This window comes from Triturus cristatus, chromosome 8 (assembly GCF_964204655.1).
Source record: "Triturus cristatus chromosome 8, aTriCri1.1, whole genome shotgun sequence".
In the NCBI taxonomy this organism is placed as follows: domain Eukaryota; kingdom Metazoa; phylum Chordata; class Amphibia; order Caudata; family Salamandridae; genus Triturus; species Triturus cristatus.
Window position 1 is genome coordinate 292,950,623 of NC_140591.1, and position 13,869 is coordinate 292,964,491.

The 13,869-nt window shown below is 49.9% G+C and overlaps 1 protein-coding gene across 1 annotated transcript in view; it reads left to right on the forward strand.

Moving 5' to 3' along the window:
- The window catches only part of RNF17 (ring finger protein 17), a 2,644,767-nt gene extending 2,631,296 nt beyond the window's left edge, over positions 1-13,471 (forward strand). Inside the window, exon 40 of the mRNA XM_085621540.1 lies at positions 13,017-13,471. The gene's annotated coding sequence lies outside the window, so the exon portion shown is untranslated. The remainder of the gene's footprint in view (positions 1-13,016) is intronic.
- Positions 13,472-13,869: the final 398 nt, after the last annotated feature.

A 13,869-nucleotide genomic window follows, 5' to 3' on the forward strand; every position in this document is an offset into this window, starting at 1 on the left:
GTTGTGCAAATCGCTGCTTATCGGATTCTTACCAACAATAAGATCCGCTGCTCTGCTAAACCAGCGATTAGAGCTTTACATTGGTTGCCCGTTGAGCAAAGGGTGCATTTTAAGGCCTTGTGCCTAACCCACAAAATCCTTCGAGGAAAAGCCCCGTCAATCCTTAAGGACCTTGTTGTCCCGCATACCACGTCTAGAACTCTCCGATCTTCGAACGCCCATCTAACCCAAATTCCCAGGATAAAGAAAGCTCGCTCCGGAGGCCGGCGCTTTTCCTATCACGCGTCCAAGCTGTGGAACACCCTCCCGCTTGACCTTCGGGCCCAACACAATCTGCTGCCTTTTCGAAAGTTACAAAAGACATGGCTGTTCCCATAACCATCTGCTCCGCAATCGGCTGATCTCTCAGGTGCATCTTTTAGTGCTGGGACGCTCAAGGGCAGCCATGCGCTCTAGAAATCTTTTTACAATTACAATTACAACTTCTCACACATATACCAACTGTAACACAAATTATAACTGTAGAGCACAACCAGTAACTGTAGGAGAGTAGGGTCTGCTATCGTATGGTCACCCCAAATTTTTGCTTTTGCTTCACTGGTTTTATGACTTAGTGTGGCTGTGGGCCTGCTAATCAGACCCACAGCCCTGCTGTTCTCTCCCTAAATTAATGCCAATGCACACTAGGTGCATTACCAATTGGAACTGGTTCACCTTATAGATCCTGTAACAGTGTACCCCAGGTACCCAGGGCAGAGGTGTATCCAAGGCCTACCAGGGGCTGCAGCATGTATTATGCCACCCCTGGCCTGGCCTCACTATTTGACACAACTGGCTGATCGCTCAGCTGGGGTAAGTTGGTGTAATCACCTCTTACTTAGATATAGTATATCTATATCTTACATATATGGACACATGGTAACCTATCAGTCACTCCTATGGCAGGCCTTAACAATCCTGGAGGCAGAGTGCTTGGTTTCATGTGAGATGGTGCTCTGGCATGAGCTGAGCCTGTCTGCAGCTTTCGGAACAACGTCCTTTAGCTGTTTCCATGATATTGCCATACCATATACTCTTAAGTGCATTATGGACCTTGCGGTCAAATGCTAACTCTGGTTTGGCTTTATCAAAACATGTCGAGTAAGGTGTCATACGATTTGGAATACCACCCCCTCGCCAATTCTGGCGACGGGGGTAGCATTCCACCCTTCTAGAGGGAAACACCATGTACTTAACCTGAAACCCGGGTAAAGTTAGAAAGAGCCTCAGCATCACAAAATGGATGCTGCCGCCACAGACACAAGTCTGCCCTCCTGCTGCTGGGAGTCCTTCTAGCTTGGGAGGTTTGGACAAAGGGTTTCCTGTCAGGGGAGGTGCTTGCACCACCCCAGAGAGGATTTTGTGTAGTGGGTTAGGGAGGGCTGAATAGATTGAGACATGCCTGGGGCACACAAGGTGTCCCTGTGCATATGCCAGTTCAAACCGGAGCTGGGGCTCTCCAGCCCCAGCCCTGGCGCGAAACTGAACAAAGGAGGGGGGGTGTAACCACCCCCCTTCCTGGTCCCACCCAGAGGAGGGACCTAGCAGGTAATCCAGCCCCTAGATTTGGAATAAGAGTAGGAGCTGTGTCCCAGGACTTTAGATCATCCTGAAACTCGACTTGAAGAAGAAGAATCACTGGACTTCGACGTTCTGCTGCACAGAAGACTGAAGAGAATCTCCCTTGTGGTCAAGGAGTGACCACCCGGTGAACCAAGTCCTCACTGGGTTGGATGACTTATGTGCAGCATATCTAGATGATATTGCTGTCTTTAGCTCCACCTGGGAGGATCACCTGATCCACCTGAAAAAGTACTAGAGGATAATAATCTACACAAGACTGGGTCTCAGAAGGTATAATCAACATCAACTGTGGTTCAAACCCTATAACATTAGGTGTTTTGTACTCCCCGCTTTTTCAAAATTGAGGTAGTTACCAACAGCCATCCACCTTCAATTTGTAATTTAAAAAACTTAGTAAAGAATTTTACTTCTGACAATTCCCACTAATGAACCTCTCAGTGTAAGAACTCACATGTCAAATACACCGGGTGTTTCTACAATCCTTTGAAAAAATGTGAAGAAGCAAGAAGACACCTCACGTGCGCAACACCAACTGAGCTTGCTGATTGGTACTCACCAGCTCTGCCCACTTTTATCATCATCGGTTGTCATCTTGCCCCCAAAATAAATAAATAAAGTGTCCACAAAAATAAACCCAAAATGTAAAGGTAAGTGGTGAGAAAATCACATACCAAGATGCGACTGAATTGTGAAAAATAAAAAGTGAAAAAGGTGCACGTTCTATAGGCCAAACTTTATTCCTCCTTAGATGTGCACCCAATTCAAAGCTTAAAAAGGTTGCTTGATATGCATACCATTGTACTGTGCCAACATGTTTCATCACCAAAGATATTTGTAGCGATTTCTTCAGGGCAACTACAGTCGCTTGGCACTAGTCAGGGACACTTCTTAGAATTTCATTCGGGGACTGCCAAAAGTAAAAAAACACACACAACACACATAATTCTCACTAAATACCCAATTCTACTTTAATGGATATATATCTCTCACTTAGATGCACTCATTACCCTTCTTGAGCCATGGCCTCGCGTACCAGCTCGTTTGTACAGGTCACAACACGGGCTCCATATACGAGTCCTCGTAGTGGGACCGGCCATCTTGAAACGTCCACGACACGCTGACTGCGCAGCACCCGAGGCATCCTCATCGTTGTGCATAGGGCCCTGAGAAGCCCCAACACCGAGCAGCATTTGCACCAAAGACCAGCCCTCCAGCCTCCACGAGATCTGCGTGGGGCCCTTTTGCTTTTTGCCACTCGACGCGTCGTCCCGGTTACTGGCCTGTTGGCTAGTGGCCATCTTGGCGACGAAATCTACGAACAACACTGCTGGTCTGGTTGCTCCAGACTGGCCCTTGCTCCTGTGAAAAGGAGCAGCCCCTCTGACCTTGCTGGTTAGAGCACCAAGCTTTCATCGACTCCTGCGTGGCTTGCATTAGCCAAGGCCTGTTTGCTCCAATCGAGAAGCCGACACCGCCATCAGCTAGAGCCTTCGTGGGACAGCTCGTGAGTGACTCCTGGATATCGTCGACATCTTCACTTCCACGTGGCTGCAGAGACAAGCTTCACTTTTTCACCTGTTGGCACCCGACATCGCCTGGTTCCTTCCTGGTTCCACGCCGGTCACTTGCTAGTGACTCTGAACAGTGTCCCCTCTGCTTTCAGGTCTTCTACTCTTCAGATCCACCCTTGGATCCACCGGAACTCTTCTCGCCTGGCCGCCTGCAGCATCTCCATCTTCAGGCTCCATAGACCTGCACGACGAAACCCGACGCACTTTGACACCTATGCACCCGCTTCCTGTGGGTGAGGTAACGCTGACACTCTGGTGCTCCTGTGTAGAGAAACATCTCTAGTGTCTAGGTTTCCAGTGGTTAGGTTCTGGTCCATCCGGAAGACTCCCTTTGCTTTAACTTTGTGACTTTTACGCACCCATTGAATCCAATAGGTGCACGCGTGTAACTTTCAACACTGCACACGCATCCTGTGGGCCTCCTGGTCACTAACTACTGTTAGCTCCTTGTAGTCCCAGCAATTCTCAAGGCCCTAGGCCTTCTTACTTTTCTATACGTGGTTCTTATACCACTATTTTAGTATATGGTTTAGCGGGCCATCCGGGCCCATCCATAATTGTGCAACTTTTAACATTGCCTTGTTTTAACGAATGTGCTTCTGTGCTCATAAAGAGTATAGGGGATACTTTTAGTAAATAAATGCATATATATTTTGAATATATATCTGTGTGGTGTCCTTTCATTTGGTATTCAAGGAGGTTACATATGGTAAAACGGCTGACTTCACATGCCCTCAAGAGTTTAGCCTGCAGACTGCACTGTCCACGCTACCACTAGGATAGCTGGTCTATCCAGGTTGACTTCAACCACCACCATAAGGGTTGCTTGGCATGGTACAAGGTGATCACTAGGAATAGTGAGCAGCATATACCAGGCCAACTTCTCACAGTAACTACTGACGCAATAATGACCTCAGCATTATCACAATAGAATCTGGTATAAAACCTATCCTGTATACATCACAGGGGCATAAACACATTATGCAATTTCTCACAAGTCTAACGCATTAGACCCTACCTCGTAAGTGTAATTACACTAGGGGCGTACATCACACAGGGAAGTATAATCTCCCTAACATAAACCTAAACAGGTAAAACAACCTCCTATGCAGAAATCATATCTAGAGGTATAAAACACAGGGTGCGCAAAACATACTACACACGGTACATTTCCTAACACCATAAGCATTAACACAGGGTGCGCAAAACATACTACACACAGTACATTTCCTAACACCCAAAGCATTAAACCACAATAGTACTTCAATCACATTAGAGTCCAGGTTGCGCCAGAACCTAAACGTAGCAGCTGCCCACTACTTGCTGGGCAGCTGGGGACAAGAACAGGGCCTAAACGCTGCAGCTGGCACTAAGTGCTGTGCAGCTGTGGAAGTCAAATATGAGGAAACCAATGTGCCCCACGTTGGAGCCATCTGGCTCAAAAAACAAACATGTCCCCCTGGAGCGCACGGGCTCCGGAAATCAATATTCGCCCATACAGAAAAAGGACTGGCCCTGAGTACTGGGGTGCGCACTGGCGTTTTAAATACATGAAATGGCCAATTGTTGGAGCCACGGAGGCTCTAAAAATAACATGCCCCCAATGCAGTCAGGTACTAAAAATAACTGGACCCCCAGCGTTGGAGTGACTCCGTATCAGGCGGGGGCCACTCAGAAAATAGTCCAGGACACGGAGAAAGACATGGGCCCCTCTGGGCCCTCTATAAACAACGATGCCCAGTGTTGGAGCCACACAGGGCTCTAAAACAATCGTGCCCACGTGGGAGCGGCCCGCAACGACGGGACCACTCTTGCCCCCCACACTGTGTTCAAAGCGAGCCCTCAGTCACCGGGATCGTTCCCCGGCAGCACCCACCAAATAGCCCCTGACTCACCAGGACTCTCTGCAGCGGAGCTCCTCTTTGCCCAGGCAGACCGGCAGCACTCCTCTCGCAGCGCGGGGATTCCCTCACTCCTGGGAGCCCCGCGCTGCTGTCTTCACCCGGGCCCCCTCCTGGGACCCGGGACTCTCTCCTCACCATGTCCAGCGCGGGGTGGGCTCCCGCCTGGACTCGCAGTCGACTTCACCCGGGCCCCCTCCTGGGACCCGGGACTTGACCTCTTGGCTCGTGGAGGCGGGGTGGGCCCCCGCCCTCCTTGAGGATGCAGCCACGCTCCCGAGGGCACTCCCTCCTTCTCGCGTTCTCCGGCGGGCGGGACTTCCGCGTCGCCTTCTCCCAGCCGGGGGAAGGCGGAAATGGCATCGCGAGGTCCCGCCCAGAGTCAGGCGGACACGCCGGACTTCCTCTCGCGATCGGGCCAGCAGCGGTGACAATCTCTTGCGGCAAAGTGCGGGGTGGGCTCCCGCCACAGAAAGGAGGCATAAGCGGAGTGGGCACCCGCCATAAACACCAACATATAAGCGGGGTGGGCACCCGCAATACACCAGAGCGGGGCAATCCCTACGTCGGGATTCCCTCGACAAGGATCACCGCCCAGCGCTGTAAGGGTAAAATACAAAGTCCTCAGCAATCAAAATAAGTCCTTAGGAATGAAGGGCAAGGACAGTCTCCCAGCCATCCTCAGGCCAGGCGGGAGGTTCCAAAAGAAGTCCTCCAGTATCCAGGACATCCAGGGGTTGGGCAGGGCCCAGGGAGGCAAGCCTTCCCCTGAGCCCCAGCAGCAGCATGCCCCTGGTAGTTTTTAGTCCAAGAACAAGAACATTTTCATTGGGTCACAGCCCCTCTTTTATACACAGAATCCTTTGTCTCCAAAGGTGCAGGGAAGGGGCGAACCAGATGCAACTGGTTCCTGAGCACTTTGTTTTGCTCAGCCCCTCCCCCTATTCACAGGACAGGCCAGGAACATCAGACGCACCACAGGGGGTAAAGCCAGCACTGTGGAGGGAAAGCCCAGCCCTATTCAGGTCCCAGGTGTACTCCTCCCTGCCATCAACATGCAGATCTCTCCACTCACCACCGGGGCAGACCCATCCAGACACACCAGCCAATCACAAGCCAGACAGTCACTGCACATTTATTACACAGACATGCCAGCTTCTAGAAGCGGCACTTCTACACTAGACACAGCAACGCCGCACACATCATTGCGCAGCATTCAATCTCACGAGTTCGCACATACCAAACTCGACCCTGCACTCCTCTCACATCAGGACTTAACACGGTCACTCAGATCCCCCATGCATTCCTATGGGAGGGCAGGTCAGTCTCACTAAAGCATACACAGAGAGTACGCACTTTCCACTGGGACACAGTGTGAAAGCGCCTAGAGGCCTAAAACCAATAATGCAACATAGGAAAAAGGCTAGGATAAATGCAAAAAGTTCTAGGGGTGAACTTGCCAGAAGGGCCAAGTCCAACAGCGGTGGTCGCAGCTCATCTGCGCAGGTCAGGGGTGTCACTCTTCCCCTACCTCGACGACTGCCTGTTGAAGGCGGTTTCGCCCCAGGCAGTTGTCTCCCACCTCCAGACTCGGCCGACCTCCTGCATCTGCTGGGGTTCTCCATCAATGTGCCGAAGATGCACCTGAGTCCCTCTCAGAAGCTCCCTTTCATCGGAGCAGTTCTCGATTCGACGCTGTTTCGGGTTTATCCTCCCGGACAGCGAGTCCTGGATATTCAGGCTATGGTTCTGCTTTTTCAGTCTCTATCCCGGGTTTCAGTCAGGGTGACCCTCCGGCTTCTGGGCCTGATGGCCTCCTGCATCCTGCTTGTGCCGCATGCCAGGTGGCATATGCAGGCTCTGCAGTGGGGTCTGAAGTTCCAGTGGGCGCAGCATCAGGGCAACCTGTCCGATCATGTCCAGATCTCGGAGGGCACTGCACGGCAATTGCAGTGGTGGCTCACGAATCGCGATTGGGTCAATGGCAGATCCCCCTCCCTTCCCCAACCAGAGCACACAGTGGTGACGGATGCATCCCTCCTGGGATGGGGAGGCCACTTGGGAGAGGCGGAGATCAGAGGCCTCTGGTCTCTGGCGGAATCCTGGCTCCATATCAACCTTCTCGAGCTGCGGGCGATCCGGCTTGCACTGAAGGCATTCCTTCCCTCTGTACGAGGTAGTGCAGGTGTTCACGGACAACACCACCGCCATGTGGTATTGCAACAAACAGGGCGGGGTGGGGTCGTGGACCCTATGTCAGGAGGCTCTGCGCCTCTGGACGTGGCTGGGACATCAAGGCAATACCTTGGTGGTTCAACACCTGGCAGGTTCTCTACGGGGCCCAGAGCGAGGGTAGGACACCAGCAAGTTGCTTTGCCTACTCATATATCGGAGCAACCAAAGTGCTCTGATCCAACCCCCGTCAGCCGGGACTAGGTAACTAGGGGTCTTTCAATACAACCCCAGTACCAGTTCCTTAGTACACCTCCTACCGCTTCTAGCAACTTTACGCATAGTGCTAGACGGTAGTGTACTCACTACACACCCTTCACATTGGTCCTGGCGAAGTGCCATTGACCCCGGTTGGGGCAGTTGGGGCACGAAACATGTTGACCACGTCCACCACTGATTAGCCCTTTTTGGAACATTACTCCTATACAAAGGCTTCCATATAGTTTTAATTAGGCTGGAGCTACCTCAACAATTAAATAATTGAATCAAGTAGGACGGCTCTATACCTATTTTATTCACCTCTTACCTTGTGCACTACCTAGCCCTCACACCCACACGCACACATACGGCTTCTTCTAAAGAGCCCCGGTTTCGGGAGCCCGTCAGGCATTGCAGCGCCGGCTTGACGAGGGGCAAATGCCCAAATGATGAAGCATGACATCCTTTGGGGTGTGTGAGGGCATTTTGAAGAAAGACCTGTTCTTCCCCCCCCCCCTATTAGTCTGTTATTCCTAGGAACTGCTCACTCCTTACTTAGTAAGGTTCTCTGAACGCCAGGTCAGACGAACTCAGCCGCCTGTGCATGGTGGATCATGAGAGGCGTCTGAACTTGGACGTGGCGCAACGTCTCTTTCTGCGATAGGGAGAGCCTTGGTTAGACCTATTCGCCACCGAAGGGAATGCGCAATGTCATCAGTTCTGCGCGTTGGAATTTCCAAGGCGGCACTCGCTCGGAGACGCTTTTCGTCTCGAGTGGAGCTGCGGTCTGTTGTACGCCTTACCACCTATACCACTTCTGCCCAGAGTGCTGAAGAAGATCAGGCGCTACCAGGTCCAAGTTATTCTTGTGGCTCTGGACTAGGCTCGAAGAGTATGGTATCCCGAGCTACTCAGTATGAGCATCGATCCCCCGATGCATCTGCCTCTTCAGGAGGATCTTCTGTCGCAGCAGCAGGGGACGGTCCTCCACCCGAACCTGTCCAGCCTCTACCTCCATGCTTAGAGATTGAGCAGCGACAGTTGACACCTTTCGATCTTCCTCCCGAAGTCTGTGATGTCATCCTGGCAGCCAGGCGTCCCTCCACTAAAACGGTGTACGCCTGTAGGTGGAACAGATTTGTGGAATGTTCACAGCTAAGACTGTGGATCCCCTTTCTGCCCCTCTTTCTGAAGTTCTTCTGTTCCTTCTCTCTTTCAGCAGGGCTGTGCTCTGGGCACTCTTAAAGATTATCTTTCGGCCATCTCTGCCTTTCTCCGGCTTCCAGATCAGCCTTCTCTTTTTAAGTACCCGGTTGTTAACCGTTTTCTTAAGGGCATTGCGCATACGTTCCCACATGTGCCCTTCATAATGCCTCAGTGGGACTTGAATCTTGTCTTTTCTGATGTGCACTCCCTTTGAGCCCCTTCATAACTGCCCCCTACGTCTTCTAACTCTCAAGACGGCTTTCCTGGTAGCTATCACCTCTGCCAGGAGAGTGAGTGAGCTCTAGGCTCTTTCTTCCAAACCTCCTTTCCTTTCTGTTCATCCGGACAAGGTGTTTCTGAGGACACGTCCTTCTTTCTTGCCAAAGGTTGTCACGCCCTTCCACAGTGGGCAGACCATCACTTTGCCTACCTTCTTTCCGCCTCCGCATCCTTCAAGGGAAGAGGAGCGGGTCCACCGTCTGGACCCAAAACGTGCGCTCGCATTCTATCTGCAGCGTACACAGCAGTTCCGGGTGGATGATCAACTCTTTGTTGGCTACGTGGGCACCAAAAGAGGTCGGGCGGTGCACAAACGGACCATCTACCGGTGGGTCGTTCTGTGCATCAAAGCATGTTACTCCTTGGCCAAGAAGGAGCCTCCTGTGGGACTGCGTGCCCATTCGACCAGGGCAACTGCAGCCACTACTGCCTTGGGACGCGGTGTTCCCTTGCAGGATATTTGTCAGGCAGCTACGTGGGCCTCGATGCACACGTTTACCTAGCACTACTGCCTTGACAGTTGGGTCCGGAGAGATGGCTTCTTTGGCCGTTCTGTGCTCCGTGACTTTCTGGTGTAATCCTGTTCGCTGACCAACCACCGGGGTTGGTATTGCTGGGGTATCTATTCTAAGGTAAGGAATCGATCACTAACGTGACTCTTTCAGATGCACAAGTTACTACTTGTGTAACTATATATCTGTAAGAGACATTAGTTAGTGATAGATTCCTTACCGCCCCACCCATCCTCCCCATTCTGCGAACTTGTTACTAGGGTTAAGGTCATCCCTTTAGGGCCCTAGTTTTATGCACCTATGGTCAGTGTCTTGCATGGCTCTTTGTTTCGGGCGCGGACAGTCGTGTTCAGAACTGACGTCAGCATGCACGGGTGGCGCCTAAGTAGTCTCCGTGACATCATTCCGGCAAGTACGACGCCACTGACAAACACTGAGCCGCACGACGCCACTTACTAGCGCGCAGGGGTGCTGCTAAGCAGAAAACTTTCCGGATCCAGACTGGCGCCTGGGGAATATTCTAAGGTAAGGAATCTATCACTAACTAATGTCTCTTACAGATATATTGTTACACAAGTAGTAACTTGTGCTTTAAATGCAAAACTTCACAAGAAAATACAGTTGGGGATGAAATTGCAATCGTTAGAGGTTTGTATTTTCTTTTAAAACAGTTTAAAATACATGGAGATAACTTTTGGTATACTTTTAGATTACGTTGGGATTAAATGGACTACTCAGGGTGATATGTCTAGATATCACACCGTGGATCCTACAATACAAAGGTAAGTAAGGCATTTGGAGGTTTAAATCACAGTTGCTTTTCTTTCACACAAAAGTTCAGCTCGACAGAACATTTTAGGAACAAAACATCACAACATTGGTTCCTAAAGGAAAAAGGTTATCGGTTTGCAGGTAAGTAAAGGACCAGCAAGAATAGTATTTGGGGGTTAGAACCAAGGTTCAATTAAACACTCAAATTGCACCACCAGCAGCACTGGGGCAGCGGCGTGCATAGTGCAGGGGCCCAATGTGAGCCAGTGGGGCTAAAAGGGCCTTCGGTCAGGGGCTGCTTATGAACAGGGGACTCTGGTGAGGAAACAAAGCACCTGGGGTTAGGCTGAGCACTACTGGGGCCAATAATCAGCACTGGAGCCCTGTGATTCACATTGGAGATCTCCGGTTTGGAAAAGATGCTGTAGACTTGGTCAGGGAGGCTTCCTGAAAGCGGCCATAGGCTGGAGAGGTAATTCGAGTTCTTGGGTGATGCCTGGACAACGTTGGTTGAGCCACCCAAGGCCATGTGGCGTGAGGTGCAGGGGTGTCTTTTGGCGTCCGGTCTCCTTACCAGCTCGAGTCGCGGTCAGAGGGACCCTTCAGGTTGAGACTTCAGGCGTCTGGTTGTAGCTTGAGGCAGGTCGAGGATCACCAGATCCCAGGTCAGGATCGCTGGGAGACCTCCTAGTCATGTTGGGAGACACTAACTCAGGCGGGGGCTTAAAGTGCAGAATCGCAGAGCCGCCTGGGTCCGGGTCCTGGTCTGGGAGTCTATGCAGCAAATCTGGTGCTCAAGGAAGAGAGAGTCTGTAAGATGAGTGCCGGACGTTCCTCCGGGCTCTGGGGGGCTGCTGGCTACACTGGTTTTTTCACCGTAGGCAGGCCAAAGTCTGTAGGCTGGGGCCAAAGCAGTAGGAGTCCCCTTTTTCCTGTGTCGGCGCAGCTCTTCTGTCCTTCTTTCTTCCTTGAATTTTAGGAGGCAAGGTTCGGGTTGCCCCCAAAATACTACATTTAGGGGCATTAAAGGGGTGTGCCGGTCAGAACCAATGGGTCCCTTCCTTGGGGTGGGTACACCCCCTGGTATGCCACCCTTTCAATGGGAGGGGAACATGAGCCTCACCTTAATTGGCTGGGTCCCCTCTTCTTCAAGATGGAGGGGACTGAGATGTGTCCTTCACCTTTCCTCCCCCACCTGAGGGGAGGGGTTGGCAAAGTTGGGCACACCTCTCCTGCCTATTCTCCTGCCCAAAGTAGGGGTTTGTACTGGTGGGAGTCAGTTTACTGGGGGAAGCAAAAGGCAGGGACAGCCTACAAAGGCGTCAGACCTTTGAATCATCATTGACCCAGCCTATCCTGGGGGAGGAGGCATGACACCTCTGCCTGCCCAGGGTGAACTTTGTCTCTGGACCCAGAGAGCAGAGGCTCTCTACCCAGGGGTCCAGAAACATGTTCGGTAGTAGCAAATAGCGGGCAGCCATTCAGGAACCACAACAGGGCTGCTTATTTTTCAGGGGTATTTCTAAGATGCCCTCTGAGTGTATTTACCATGAAATCCTTCACTGGCATCAGTGTGGGTTTAATGTACTGAGAGGTTTGATACCAAACCTCCCAGGTTTCCGTAAAGCCATTATCGCGCTGTGGATTTCGTAATGACCAACTCCCAGACCATATACTCTTTATGGCTTTATTGCCCTTACTATGTCTAAGAATGGACTTAGATACTGTAGAGGTATAGTGTTCATGCCACTGTACCCTCACCTGTGGGCTAGTGCACCCTGCTAGTGGGGTGGGTTGTAGGCATTGCACCCAGGGATGTGTGCCATGTCGACTCTTCACTTTTCTCTGCACCAAAACACGCAGCCTGCTATATCAGTGTGTGGATGTTATGGTACAGGGTCTCTAAGGGTGGCACAATAGATGCTGCAGCCCGTAGAAGCCTTCCCTGGCCACAATACCCTTGGTACCCATGGTATCTTTTACAAGAGGTTTACCTTTAGCCAGATATGTGCCAATTGTGTGCACAAAGGTACAGGTTTGGGAAAGAACTCGGGCCATGGGAACTTTATTGGGAGGGATCCAGGGCACGTCAAGTTGCACCAAGTGTCAGGCAACAAATGGGAGCAACCATGCGAAAAGGGGAACTTTCCTAAAAATATAATACATGGTCTTTTAGCAGTACTTTGTGGTAGCTCCTACGGTTGTACCTGCAGCCCTTGCAGTTGTGATAATCACGCAGCCCAGAATATGTTTCATTTTTACAGGAGCCTGAGAAGGTCTTTTATCCTGCCATTGTTAACAGATAAGCATTTTTCACAAGTGCACCCCGGGCTTTATTACTTAATGTTATTACAGGATGAGTTTACCTGTTTTAATTAAGCTCTTTTCTGATCTTCAGCTGGTCCCATGAGAAGGGCGCTATTTGTACATGATGTGTTTTTCTTTTTAGGCAGCCACAGACCGTTTTAATCTGTATCTTAAAATTGCATTTTATTATCAATGTTTTTATCTGCATTTTAGTCATCCTCTTTTATGGTTTTTGCAAAGGAAAAGTTAGGAGAGGGGCCACAATGTTTAGCATGTGAATAAGATGACAGACTAGTGATGATGGCGTCTGCAGAAAGGTACCATCATGTTGTTTTAAAGGTTAAAAATATTGTGCTAAAAATTAAGACATTCTGAAATATTTCTTGTAGCTGAGCATGTTTAATTCTATATTGCAGGTGGCGTGTACAGCAGTGATTTCACAAGGAGAAACCTTTTCATTGGGTGCAGTGGCACTGTTCACCTAGCATATTTGTGTATACTTATTTGTTTTGGATGTGGGCATTCTCTTTACAGAAATAGTACAGGGAATGCTTGTCATTATGATTCCAACAAGTTAACTTGTTTGTTTTCAATATACATTAAAACTGGAACACAATTGTGATTAGTTTATTGTATTCCTGTGCTTTAAATGGACAGGTTTAGTTAATTTGATTGTTTTCTGGTATGTGAAATAAACCAGTGTTTTGATTTTACAGCGTATCTCTACAAAAGCATGTATGAGGCTAAGCATGTATGTGTTGTGGTATTAAAATAATGTCGAAGTTAGTCACTTGTCTGCTGCAAAATACTTCAATTTTCATAAATGTTTAATTTCTTATATCTAAAACAGCAATAAAAGCCTTCAACCAGATAGTGTGAGATAATTGTCTAAAACACTGTAGAAAACAGGTCACACGACATAGAGCATCATCAAAATGGCCATAATTTCATGCCAACCTGAGAGTGATATCCGTCATGTCTGTTATGTGTTTCTGTTATGGTTATGAGATGTTAGTGGAGAGTTTGTTCAATATTTGAAAGTGTTTTCTGCAGGTTAGTGAGACAGTAAAATGACCAGCCATACTAAATGCCTTCCTCTACATGCATCACACTCCGTGTAGGAGGCTGGCATAGTATATGGTTCGCACTTATTCAAGTTGTGCACCTTGCACGAATCCAGGCAACCCGGTGATTTTAGTGGTCTTTGATAACCATAGAAAGATCTCAAAGTGGTAGCTGTAGAGGGCAGCCTTCAGGCTTATGTTGAGC